The 14,308-nt window shown below is 33.3% G+C and overlaps 1 protein-coding gene across 1 annotated transcript in view; it reads right to left on the bottom strand.

The window, feature by feature from the left end:
• LOC131846165 (uncharacterized) overlaps positions 1–9,352 on the bottom strand; it is a 117,805-nt gene extending 108,453 nt beyond the window's left edge. Inside the window, exon 1 of the mRNA XM_059195404.1 lies at positions 9,102–9,352. The gene's annotated coding sequence lies outside the window, so the exon portion shown is untranslated. The remainder of the gene's footprint in view (positions 1–9,101) is intronic.
• Between the last annotated feature and the right edge of the window lie 4,956 nt (positions 9,353–14,308).

Genomic DNA, 14,308 nt, shown 5'->3' with positions numbered 1-14,308 from the left:
AACAACAGAAGACTGCGCTTTTAGGCGGAGCTTGGCTGACTAGTATAAGAGTAACTTAGGCTACTTTTATTTTAGAAAAATAAAGTATTATATATATATTTGGACATATATCTGTTGTATAGAACTGGGAGTGTAATAAAACTTACATAATCAACTTAATGATCTCTTATTGAGATCCTAATGAAACCTAATTATGTTACGTACCAATATTTACGTAGTTCAATTCTAGAAACATCTACGCTTTTATATAACGTAATTTTACTTCATTCGTTTGATTGTGGAATGAACTACCTGCCGAGGTTTTCTCGAGAGACTACAGCATGAGGTTTTTCAAGAAGGGTATATTAAGGTTTCTTAAGGGTCGACAACGCGCATGTGACACCCCTGGTGTTTCAGGCATCTATAGGTTACAGTAACCGTTTACCATCAGATGGGCCGTATGCTTCTTTGCCACCTATGTGGTATAAAAAAAAAATCCACTATTTCCCTTTCAGACTATCATAGAAACTGTTAAATAAAAAACTGTGTCTGCTTGAACGTTTACTTATGAACTAACACAATGTTATGGTAATATTATTCTATATCCTATGTTTATATTAGTAACTGAATGGTTCCATCGTTATACTAATACTAGCTGTCCTGGCAAAGGTTGTTTTGCCTTAAAATAAAAAATAAAAATTTAGGGGTGGACTACCCTAACACTTAGGGGGATGAAAAATAGATGTTGGCCGATTCTCAGACCTACTCAATACGCTCACAAAATTTCATGAGAATCGCGTTTCGGAGGAGTATGGGAACGAAAACTGTGACACGAGAATTTTATATCTAAGATTTAGCCACCATATAACAGGATTTAGCCACCATATAACAGGAACAAAATGTTTTTTAAGACATTGATAGAATATGGTTGAATGCAATGATGGCTGGCTCATCCGTCATACCCGTGAACTGCTGCATGTGGGGACTGGTCTGGTCAGGTTACGAACACTGATTAGACTTTTTGCTTTTGCAATACCATATGCCGGTGGTCTATTCTCCCAAATTTGAATTTAAAAATTAATCTGTATTATTGTAAACATGTATAATATTAATTTGAAAAGAATACGAGCTGAGTTTCTTGTCAGTTCTTCTCATCTCGAAATCATTCCGAACTGACGCTAAATTTGACATATCATAAGAGTCTGTAACAGACCTATATGAATAAAGATATTTTGAATTTGATAAAACTTTTAATACAAATAACGTTTATTTCGCGACAAGGAAAGTTGTTAGTGAATGTCGTATGGCGACTTGACGAGCCGACGAGTCTGCACTTGTATCTTGCAAGTACGGCCTACACAAGTTGTATTGACCTACATCCATACAACATTTAATGGCAAATACGACTGTTTATCTCAGTGGAGCCTTTCCCCAAGGCTGCAGATAGGTAATTGTTCAAATCAAATGAAATCAAAATCAAAGTATGTTTATTGGTAAGTTTTATTGTAGATTATATGTGCCTGCGGATTCATCCACATGAAACTTGTAGCTTATGTATGTATGAACTCATGCCGAAGGATTCTCACGAGACTACAGCATGGAGTTTTTCATGAAGGAAGGTTTCTTAAGGGTCCGCAATGTGCCCATGACAACTTTAGTGTCTCAAGGCTACGGTAACCATTTACTATCAGATAGATCGTATGGTCGTTTGCCACCATAGTATAAAAAAAATGTAAATGTAAAGTTTCATCATAAATATTGTTTTAATTAGATTACTTGTTAATGTAAATCGAATTAGAACAATATTTATTTAATAAAGCAACACACAAGTTTCTTCTAATTCTTCTTGATGAGTCTGCGTTCCGAATGAGCGGTAGAATAAAAACATGTGACTATTCAAAAGTGCTTTTATTAAGTTTATTTGAATAAAGATTATTTCTATTCCTATTTCTATCAAAATCGTAGTTTTTTTTTACGTGAAAGAGTAAAATCCATCTTTTCATCCATCCATCCATCCATCCAAACATCCATCCAAACATCCATCCATCCATCCATCCATGGATGGATCCATCGATGGATCCATCCATCCATCCATACTCTAACTTTCGCGTTTATAATATTAGAAAGATATAACTCATTAGAAAATTCTACGCTCATACGATGCTGCTTGTCTGCTCTGACTTAACTATGACTAATTTATTTTGTTACTAAACTATTTATTCACTTATATCAATTCAATTCAAAATATCTTCATCCATGTAGGTCCATTACAGAGTCTTATGATATGTCAAATCTACCGTCAGTTCGGAATGATTTCGAGATGAGATGAACTGACAAGAAACACGCGTCAACTGTGCTATTTGTCAGTTTTATTTTTTTATTTAAATTTTATTTATTTATAACTCTTTATTGCACCTTAAAAAATAGAAAAAAAGCAATATTCATAGTATAGAGAAAGGTAGGCTAGGTACAAAAGGCGGTCTTATCGCTTAATCGATTTCTTCCAGACAACCTTTGGGTTAGAGGAGAAAAGACAGAAGGTTTTATTTACACAACATTACTAACAATGTAATTCTGAACAACCTTTATTTAAAAGAGCATTGCTTCTTTCAGCGTACCGAATGAGTGGTAGAATAAAAAATATGACTACTCAAGTGCTTATATTAAGTTTATTTGAATATTATTTCTATTTCTCAGTTCGGAGTGCAGTTTAGTTTGAGAAAACCTAACAAGAAATTTGACCTAACTCCTTTCAAATAAATATGTTTTATTTGAATAAATATTATTTCTATTTCTCAGTTTGGAATGCAGTTTAGTTTGAGAAAACCTAACAAGAAATTTGGCCTAACTCCTTTCAAATAAATGTTTAAACTTTCGCGTTTAGTACATATTATTAATAAAGGTAAACGGGTTTTAACATGAGTAATTTTGTGGTAAATAAAGGTATTTACCTCTCTTTAGGTTTCGACTAGGTTGCACTAGCCGTGGTCACGTTCTGACTTCGAGTAAGTTGAATATCTATATATATAAAGGTGACTGACATAGTGATCTATCAACGCACAGCCCAAACCACTAGACGGATCGGGCTGAAATTTGGCATACAGGTAGATGTTATGACGTAGGCAAACGCTAAGAAAGGATTTTGATTAATTCTACCCCCAAGGGTATAAAATAGGGGATAAAACTTTGTCAATTTTAAACCGATCGGGCTGAGATTTTGCATGCATAAATCTACTATGACGTAGGCATCCCCTAATAAGGGTTTTGATAAATTCTACCCATAAGGGATAAATTAACTCGAGCGAAGCCGCGGGCAAAAGCTAGTAGATATATAAAACTATAAAAATATAATAATTAACTTTTATTTAAAGTGAACTAGCTACCCGCCCGGCTTCACACAGGTGTATACGTATTATTAATTTAAACCATCTTAAATCACTCTATTGTTAAAAACTACACTAAAATCCGTTACGTAGTATAAAAGATCTATGTAAACAGATAGCGACGGCGCCTTTGCTTTATACTAAGATTTACACGGAGATCAAAGATTAATTTGAACGTACTATATCAACTTTCTGATACCTCGTACGTCATAGCCAGCCTCAGTCGTCATACATGAATAACATGTGACCACGTGGCCGACTCGCTGGCTGGCATCTGGGCACTCGGCAATGAATGATTGACCTCGACAACGAAACGCTATCTGTGCTATATTTACAATTAATTATAATAATAATATAGGGCCCTGAACCCCGGCCGACTGTGCTTCTGCCGGGGGTAAGTTGCCATCTCCTCTCCTTAAGAGGGGAGATGAGAATTTTTGGAAAAAAAAAAATAATAATCTAAGGACAATTCACACAGCGCCATCTAGACCCAAGTTAAGCTAGCTAAAGCTTATGTTATGGGTACTAGATAACTGATACAAATATAGATTTTTTTTTCGTAAATACATACATATTATACATAGAAAACACCCAGACCGATACAAACAATCATACTCATGAATATAAATGTTTGTGCCGTGCGAGGAATCGAACCCGCGACCATCGGACGTAAAGCGGTGTGCTAGACCGCTAGACCACCGAGGTTGGCATACAACTATTAATAATAACAGTCATAAAAACACATGTACACCTGTTCGAAGTCGAGGCGAGTAGTTAAATCATAATACCCTATAAATTCACTGCCATATCTCCCCATTCAAATCAGACCTCAGGCTGCAAAGTTCACTACTTAGAACTTTTACTTCTTACGTGGTAGAACGTAGACTATTTTATAGATAGTCAGTACGGTCGACTACGCACCGAGGAGTAATATCCGATATATGCGACAACGTCGCCCGAGGCACGTTCTCATTGACCCCATAACGGCAGTCAACCTCCCCACGGGTCCACCCGTTCCGTCCCGACTACACTTTTACACACAAACATGAAACCGTCCTCGCCGGCGAAGACGACGACCCCAAACACACCATATCGCGCATTCAACCGGGCGTCCCGCGGTCGCCCATCCGATCGATCTCCGTCCAAAACGGGGATCGATCGGAGGGGCTCGAGAGGATCGATATTACGACGGCCTGAGCCGAGGTCCGAACCCCTAGCGGTGCCCTCAGACTAAAGTCGTAGCCGTCAGGCGGAAGTTGGCCTTCAGCCGCTCCATAAGTACTTCCGCGGGTTTGGAGTGCCATCTGCACTCGCCCCCTATCGTCTGGTGAAGCTGTAAAGGCCAGCTGCGGCCAACAGCATTAGAGTAGTCCGAAAAAAAAATTTATAGAAAGTTTCCTCAATTTAGTTGCCTTTCTTTCCACATATGTTATTTGAATACATATATATATTATCAATTATATATATCTATATATATAAATAACATTTAAGTGTCTTATTGCATTTCCAAAATAATAGTTTTTCACTAAATACATATAAAAGTATATGCAGTATAATATAGATACTTAATTAAATCGAAAAGTTAATTTAACTTTGTCTTGTCCGTCTGTCTGTCTGTTTGTTCTCGCTAAACTCTGTAACGACTGCACATATTCTGACGGGACTTTCATTCGCAGATAACTAATATTATATGGAGTAACTTACTTTAGTACTTTAAAAAAAAATGGAATAAAAATCAAGCGGACGAATTAGCGTGTGAAAGCTAGTTATAATTTGAATTTTTTTCGCAGTGTGGTGTGATAACGTGGTGGTGCCGTGGACATGTGACATCAGTGTCGAGACAGCCGGCGTCGGCGCAACGCACGCGCAGCAAGGTGAACACAACGACCTACGTAACGTGTTTTGTATCACACGTCTCAGTTTTAATAAACAACTACCTATAGTTACATACCTATATATATATATATATATATATACTTAGCTGTATGTACTTGTGTGAATATATTTTAAACTAGCTGTACACGCGACTCCGTCCGCGTGGAATTTAACTTTATTTCTCTATAATAAAGGTAGCCTAAGTTACTCCTTATTACAACAGCTACCTGCCAATAAAAGTCTCGTCAAAATCGGTGAAGCCATTTCAGAGATTAGCCGGAACAAACAAACAGACAGACAGACAAAAATTATAAAAAATGTTATTTTGGTGTATGCACCGTATTTAAATTCATGTTACATGCACATAAAATACGGTAATTTCAATATTACAAACAGATACTCTAATTTAATTTATATGTATACATGAATAATAATAATTTCTGAAAGCACTTTAAGTAAATATTCGATAACAAACAAATATGTCATTTTCTTTGTGACATTGCAAAAATGATATAATTAATTTTTCCTTTTGTTTTCTTGCATTTTTTATTGATTATTCAGTTATCACATTATTTAATTCGGTGGCAGTATGAAGTTTGTCAGTCAGATATGTTTAAAAATAGAAATAGAAATAAACTTTATTCAAATAAACTTAATACGAGCACTTTTGAATAGTCACATATTTTTTATTCTACAACTCATTCGGAATTCAGACTCGTTACGAGAAGAATGAATAAGAAACTTGTGTGTTGCTTATCAAATAGATATTGGTAAAAAGATTGTATATACCAAAATTAATGTTGTTGTATGAGTGGTATAGTTACGTCACATACAATACAATTTTAACGTTTCCCAATAATAATAATAACAATAATCTCAGGACAATTCACACAGCGCCATCTAGACCCAAGTTAAGCTAGCTAGAGCTTGTGTTATGGGTACTAGATAACTGATACATATACATAGATATTTTTTTTTGTAAATACATACATATTATACATAGAAAACACCCAGACCGATACAAACAATCATACTCATGGATTCAAATGTTTGTGCCGTGCGAGGAATCGAACCCGCGACCATCGGACGTCAAGCGGTGTGCTTGACCGCTAGACCACGGAGGTCGTCGATTGTTAAATTCAATTCAATCAATTGTTAAATTTAATCAAAACACGCAATAACAGCTGACGATGAAAATAGAAATGATCTTTATTCAAATAAACTTAAGTAATATAAGCACTTTTGAATAGGTATATTTTTTTATTCTACCAATAAATTATCATCTGCTTCTTCCTTATCCCATTTATTTGTGGTCGGCGTAATATGTTTTTCTCTTCCATTCATCCCTGTTCGCAGTCATCGCGTTATTTACTTCCTTTCTTACCATATCATCTTTCACACAGTCCATCCATCTCTTTTTCGGTCTTCCTCTGCCCTTATAACCATCCACATTCATATGTAATACCTTTCTTAAAATATTATCCTCATTCCTACGCATTACATGTCCATACCATGATAGACGATTACTCTTCAACCTCTCTGATACCGGTGCCACTTTCATACTTCCTCTAATGTATTCATTCTTTATCTTATCCATTCTTGTCACACCACACATCCACCTCAACATTCTCATTTCAGTTGCATGCAGTCGTCTTTCATCCGTCGCCTTTACCTTGTTTTTGTATATAAATGTATGTAAGAAATTGCTTATAGCCATAAGACCACCTTTTGTAATTATTTTTTTATTTTACTGATTTTCTTATTGTATTCTATGTGCACATTAAAGAGTTTATTATTATATATATGTTTTATATATCTCCCTTTTTACAGGGGTAATACATACACACACATGGGCCTTAGCCAAGCCTGGATGTAGTATATGAGGATGATTATTATTATTACTATGCCAAAGTACTAGATAATGAAATAGATAATAACATTTCGAGACATATTAGTAAAGATTATAAAATGTTATACTGTATGTGTAACAACTGAATATTTCTTTTGTTCTAAGAATTTGATTACAAAAAAATTACAACATACATATGTTGAAGAAGTTAGAATAGTATATCTATTTAAAATATATTAAATATGTGTATTACATGAAACATAATTTCCATAACTATAATTTAAAGTTGGTCAGCTTTTTTTTTATGGATAGCAATGGATTGTGAACACTATTCTCTAACGGTATACACTAAAGACAGACAAAAAAAGGTAAAAAATGTTATATTCATATGCATGTAGTAAACAGCAGTTATTTCAATACTATAGACAGACAGACAAAAATACTAAAAAATATTATTTTGTTGTTACTACCGTATTTATATTCATATGCATGTAATAAAAAAGCATTGGTTATCTCAATATTACAAACAGACACTCCAATTTTATTTATATGTATAGAGTATAAGATAAGGATGGAGATCTTTTAACACTTACCCCTGGCATATGATATAGTCAATATTGAGAATACTGCAAAGTTCTTTGATCATAGTAACAGTAATACTCTTTCTACACTATTATAAACTGAACAGGGAGCCTACCAAAACCAAAAAACTATGGCAAGTAGTCCACATAAAAAATTTGGGAAACAAATATAATCCATTACAGGACATAACATGAAGATACATATCAGCTAAATAGTATTTATTGGGGGCAAGAATATTGTAAGTAATGTGGACTAATAACCCCATTGTGAGGTCAACCTTCATGTGGCTACCGCTGGATACCGTAGTGGTAAATTCATGATGAATTTAACATGATGGGCTTACTAATCAGACCTGATGCTCTCATCCTCATTTTATCCTACTCCACTGGTGCCCTGCCAGAGGAGTATGATAGTTAGCACAAGCGGGAGCACTATTCCATTATCATCCACAAAAAAAATATTTGTTACTTAATGGAATATATAATATCCATGTAATGAAATTATCTTCCAACACTTCATATTCATTTATTCTTTTAAACACCTAATGCAATAAAATATAAATAATATTTGAGTTATTTTAAAATTTTCCTTTCTGTTGTGCAATATATATTAATGAATGACTTTTAATAAAAGTTATCCTATGCAATTTATTTTGTTTTGTATTAATAAATATTTTATTATATTACCCATAGACACCCATATGTATTCCACTACTTTAGCCTCCCCTGGATGGTGTAAGAAATGAGTATTAGAAGAAAATGTATAACTATATATGGTTATATAGATATTATGGTTTACAGATACCATAGTAACTGTCCAGCACAGCCACAGTAGGTATTGAGGGAGTCAATGGGGGAAAACCTACTAGTGAAATGTTAATTGATAATTATATATGTCAATGAATTATATTCATAACTAAATTATAAATATGTATGTATGTTTTGATATACCTAACAAAAACTACAATTAAAATAACCTATCAACAAAAATAATATGAATTCTTATTGGAAACTCATTTTATAAAATTGAACCTAAATTTTGAACTCAAGAATGTATATTGCTAATGCCGCAACATGTAGCAACAGCATGATTATATTAAATGACTAGGCGAGAAGTGGAAATAACTTACCACAACTGTGTTACATCAAAACAAATTAATGTTATTGCGAATGACTGATAAGGAATACTTATTAACTGAAATGCTCGCTTAACAGAAGCGATAGGTAACATAATTAAACTGAATGTACATGAAAGGCACCTCAGACAACGGTTTTGACAACTAACAAGTAATTGGCACTCAGCTACATACTCTTGTGTACATCAAAAACAGGCTAACATTTCTATTATGAAAACAACGCGACAGGTCTGCAGTTACTGTTTCTAAACTGCTAGTTTCTAGAACACAGTCGATATAACAAAAAATATCAACTTACCAACAATAAACTTCAAATGAAATCGTAGTTAACAAATTCTTGATTCACACCTACACAAAATTTACTTCACTGTTATAAAAACACAATGTTAATACACATGAATTCGCACTATTGCACTTACTTTTGCCTAATTATGCCAAAACAGGAATAATTATATTAAAATAGAACACGAAGCGAACCACGACGGTCACTCTGTTTCCAACACTAATCAATCGGCCATTTCTCACTCACACAGATGTCTGTCTTACACTTGTCTCTGCAAGTCTGCAACCTGTATTCATAGGTACATTCGAAGCTAACCTATCGACTTGTCAACAACATCAGTCGTGTCAATCAATACGTTTTATTGTAAATGTTGCCAAAATTTATAATACACTTTCTACCAATCACTGTAGCAATTGACGTATTTGGAAAGGTGGTTACTTACTTGTTTACTTACAACTCCAGGGGGTTACTCGATAAATTATGTAGCAGTCACATAAAGTGATTTAAAATTAGGACATACCATACGACAAAATGTTTGGATAGAAATGACGGTTGCTAGAGTTGATTAAAAAAATATTTCATTTTGGCCACTGATTAATTAGATTAGAATTAGAAATAAATTAATTTAGATTTCATATCTGGTATCAATCTCGCATATTTTTGATATCGTGGTTAATAAATTAGGACTTCCATCTTCTCTACTGGGAACAGTTAGCAACACCAATTACGACTGACAGCACTAAAACTCCGTTTAGAATATATTGACTGACACTTATTGGACTGACATTCTCAATTTCAGAACTGTCACTAACTTGCGAAAAGCGCGGGAACGCTTGAAAGGAAGCGCGCTATTTTAAAAATTTTATTATATTTTATTTGGTTTATTCAATTGTATATCGTATATATTGTGGTTAAAATAAAATAAATAACCCACAACATGGGGAAGAGTAGAAGAAAGCGTAAAAAGCCTGTATCTCCAGATGATCCAGATAGTGACTGCAAATCTTCAACTTCATCCGAATCTGACGAAGTGGAATTAGATCAGAAAGAACTGTATAAAACTTATTTTGTCACGGATTATCATAGACGTTATCCAGAGGATTCCGGTGCAACTGAATTCGTTGTATTCGTTGAGTCTAGTGACCCTAAAACTATAATAGGCTCTAGAGACCTTCTATCTCTTTCATCTTGTTTAAAAAGGTTTAATAAAGGAGTCAAGTATCTCAGAAGCTTAAATAAGTATAAAATAGGAGTATATTTTGAGAAACCTGGCCTTGCAAATGCTTTCCTAAATAATTTTACCTTTCTTAAAGAATACCAATTTAAAGCGAGTATACCAGCTGGATCCACAGAAGTTACAGGAGTCATTAGGAATGTCCCATTAAACCTATCCAATAAGAAGATATATACCATGATATCAAGTTATAAAAAAATTATATGTGTTCGGCGGTTTCTACGTAAAGTTAAAAATGATACTAACTTTTTTCTACAGCCAACTCAGACCATAGCAATCACTTTTGCAGCTTCAGTTCTTCCAGATTATGTGGACCTTGAAGGATGGCGACACGATATATCACCATACATCGCTCCTGTGAAGCAGTGCTTCCGTTGTTTGAGGTATGGACATCTAGCTAAATATTGTAAAAATGCAGAGACATGCTCCATATGCAAAGGAAGTCATAATTTTAAAATATGCGATACACCAGTAGAAAATGCCAAATGTTTCCATTGCGATGGTAATCATGTTAGTATTTCCTCCAAATGTCCAATCAAACAAAAAAAAATTATAGAAAACAGAAACAAAGCTCAAACATCTTCATATGCAGATGTATTTAAATCTTTCCCATCACTAGGTACTAGACAGAATAAATATAATAATGATTTGATTTCTTTCCTTAAAAATGATGATAAATCTCTTGGTCTCTTAGTAGAGTCCATAGTAAAATTGATTACATTAAATAAAACTCAAAATACTTCAATTTGCACAAAAAATTTATTAGACATTCTTACTGAAAATTTCAGTAACAAAAACATTAGCTCTCAAAATTCACCTTAAATAATTTAAATATAGCTCAGTGGAACGCTCAAAGTCTGCTGAGCAATCGACATTTACTCACACATTTTCTTTACAGTAATAACATACATATTGCACTTTTATGTGAAACTTGGCTTCGGCCACATCATAAATTAAAAATAAAGGGTTATAAAATAGAACGCAATGACTCAGGTAATTACTACAACGGTGTTGCTATTATCATACATGAAAACCTTCATTATAATAGAATTAATATGTTTTCTGACGATTCAATACAAACTTTAGTCATTCAGATCATTATAAACAATGAAAAAATATCATTAGCTACTATTTATTGCCCCACCAATTGTTCAGTACCTTTCACAAAATCTAAACTTGTTAACTTTGTAAATAATACTCCTAAGCCTTTTATAATTGCTGGTGATTTTAATGCACATCACACCATTTGGGGTTGTGATTCAATTAAACCCAGAGGTAGAGATATTTTGGAAACTTTAGATGAATGTAACCTAGTTTTATTAAACGATGGTCATGTCACTACTGTAGGTAGTCATATTTGGAAGCCAAATGGCTTGGATTTAACCATAGTTAGTCCTTCTTTATCCCTTTCATGTAACTGGTATGTTTACGAAGATCCGTTAGGCAGTTATCATTTGCCAACAATAACACAATTAAATTTACAATATTCCAATTTTTCTTGTAAAGGAGCAAATAATTGTGTATCAGTTCCAGTAAATCGGCGTAACTTGCGACTTGTAAACTGGGACAATTACAGTAAAATTGTTAATTCCAAATTACAAGGCTTTTCTGACAATGAGAGCGATCCGTGTTCAACATATGACACTTTTTGTAATATTATTTTAAATTCTATTGATATTGTTCTAAATAAGAGTTCATCGGCACATCAAAAACAATACAATTGTAATTCTTCTAGCAATTCTAAACTATCAAAATATAAGCATCCTCCAGTACCATGGTGGAATGACACTTGTGCAACAGCTGTTCGTAAAAGTAAACAAGCATATATAGATTTTAAATATGATCCTACCACAGATAATTATATTAAGTTTAAAAGATTGCAAGCGGAAAAAAAACTTACTATTAAAACTGTGCGTTTACAAAGTTGGCATGAATACTGTTCTAATTTAAACAGAACCACTTCTATATCTAATGTTTGGACAAAAGTTCGAAAATTTAATAAGAAATATATAAATAAACCTCGCACTTACAAATCAGGTAACGATGATATGTGGTTAAATGAATTTTTACACAAATATACTCCAGATTACGTTGCGAGCCCTTTTACAACAGTTCCTAACAATTCTGATAAAGCTAAAGATATTTTCTTTGATAAACCTTTCAAATTAGCAGAGCTTCAATCAGCATTAAAATCAAGAAGGGACACAGCAGTTGGGTTGGATAATATTTCATACAAAATGTTGAAAGCATTAAATGGTAACAATTTAAATACCTTCTTAATTATTATAAATTTATTATGGTATAACTCTATAATTCCAAAAGAATGGAAAACAGATTATCTTATTCCTGTGTTAAAGCCTAATAAAAATTTATATGTTGCTGATTCTTATCGGCCCATTACATTAACATCGTGTATAGGAAAAGTTTTTGAACAATTGCTTAAACAAAGACTAGAGTTTTATTTCGAGTCTCAAAATCTATTGCCGTCGAATCAATTTGGATTCAGACGAGGATTTTCAGCTCGGGAAAGCTTAGGGCATTTTTATATCGATATTAAGAAAGCTTTAGAAAATAATCAACATTTGGTAGCAATTTTTCTGGATATAGTGGGTGCATTCAATAATGTAAATCCGAAGATTTTGGCAGATATCTTAATTTCTGTCGGAGTTTCAAATAAACTAGCAATATGGTTATATAATTTTATGAATGGTCGAAAATTATACGTTAAAGTTAGTAATGTTTCATGTATAGGTCCTCGCTTATCTCATGTAGGAGTATCACAAGGTGGTATACTTAGTCCTTTATTATATATTATGTATGTTCATAGAATTAATGATGCTTTAGGGCCTTATGTCCATAATCTCCAATTTGCTGACGACTTAGCTGTATATTGTTATGGTGACAATATTGTGGATACATTATCCAAAATCAATATTGCTCTTAGTAATCTTTCAGTATATTTTTCTTATGTAAATTTGGAAATCAGTCCTTCTAAAAGCAAAATGGTAGTGTTTAGTAATAACAATTTAAATATAGACTCATCTAGTCAGGTGAAATATATGAGCGCTATTATTCCAGTAGAGCCAGAAGCAAAATTTTTAGGTGTAATATTTCAAAATAATTTAAGTTTTAAAAAATATGTCGATTGTGTATCAGATAGAGCCATGATGTCCACTAATATTCTCAGATCTTTGGTCGGCACTACTTGGGGAGCAGACCCTAAAATTCTGTTAATTCTTTACAAGTCGCTGGTTCGAACGCATTTTGAATATGCGTTCTTCTGTTTTTGTAACAAAGAAAAATATGTTGATAAATTAGAAAAACTCCAAAATATAAATTTAAGATTAATTTTGGGAGCCATGAGCACATCACCAATAAATTCGTTGCAAGTTGAATGTAATATACCCCCATTGCCGTTACGTTTTGAATTGCTAAAACTTATGTTTTTACTGAAACTTTATTCTGTTCATGATAACCAATTATTACATAAATTAAAAAATCCATCCTCTCCTAATAATTTCCTCTCTAATAATATAACTGAAATTATTAAAAGTCTACATAACTCCAACATATTTATTAATCAGAAATTAGTTCACAATAGCAATTCATATGATTGTAATTTTTTTAAAACCCCCATTTTTATAAATAAGAATTTACATAATAAATATGATGTCTATGATTACATATCTCAATGGAACAATTATAGGCATATGTATACGGATGGTGCTAAAAATAAAGACTGCACGGCTATTGCTGTTTATGATGCCAAGGAAAAAATATCATTCGGTACAAAAATATCGAATAAATCGAGCATATTTACTGCTGAAGCTTACGCTATTATCTCAGCGCTAGACTATATTGGTGAAACAAACAATAATGATAAATGGGTCATATTAACGGACAGCATGAGTGTCTTGTTGGCCCTTGCGAATGTTTCTTCTAGTAAAACATCTTTCGTTATACAAAATATTCAAAGGAAAATATATGA

Source organism: Achroia grisella, unplaced genomic scaffold (genome assembly GCF_030625045.1).
Source record: "Achroia grisella isolate CSIRO2021 unplaced genomic scaffold, CSIRO_AGI_Agris_v1 utg503, whole genome shotgun sequence".
In the NCBI taxonomy this organism is placed as follows: domain Eukaryota; kingdom Metazoa; phylum Arthropoda; class Insecta; order Lepidoptera; family Pyralidae; genus Achroia; species Achroia grisella.
Note: the sequence above shows the minus strand (reverse complement) of the source record. Positions and strands in the feature narration are given on the sequence as shown.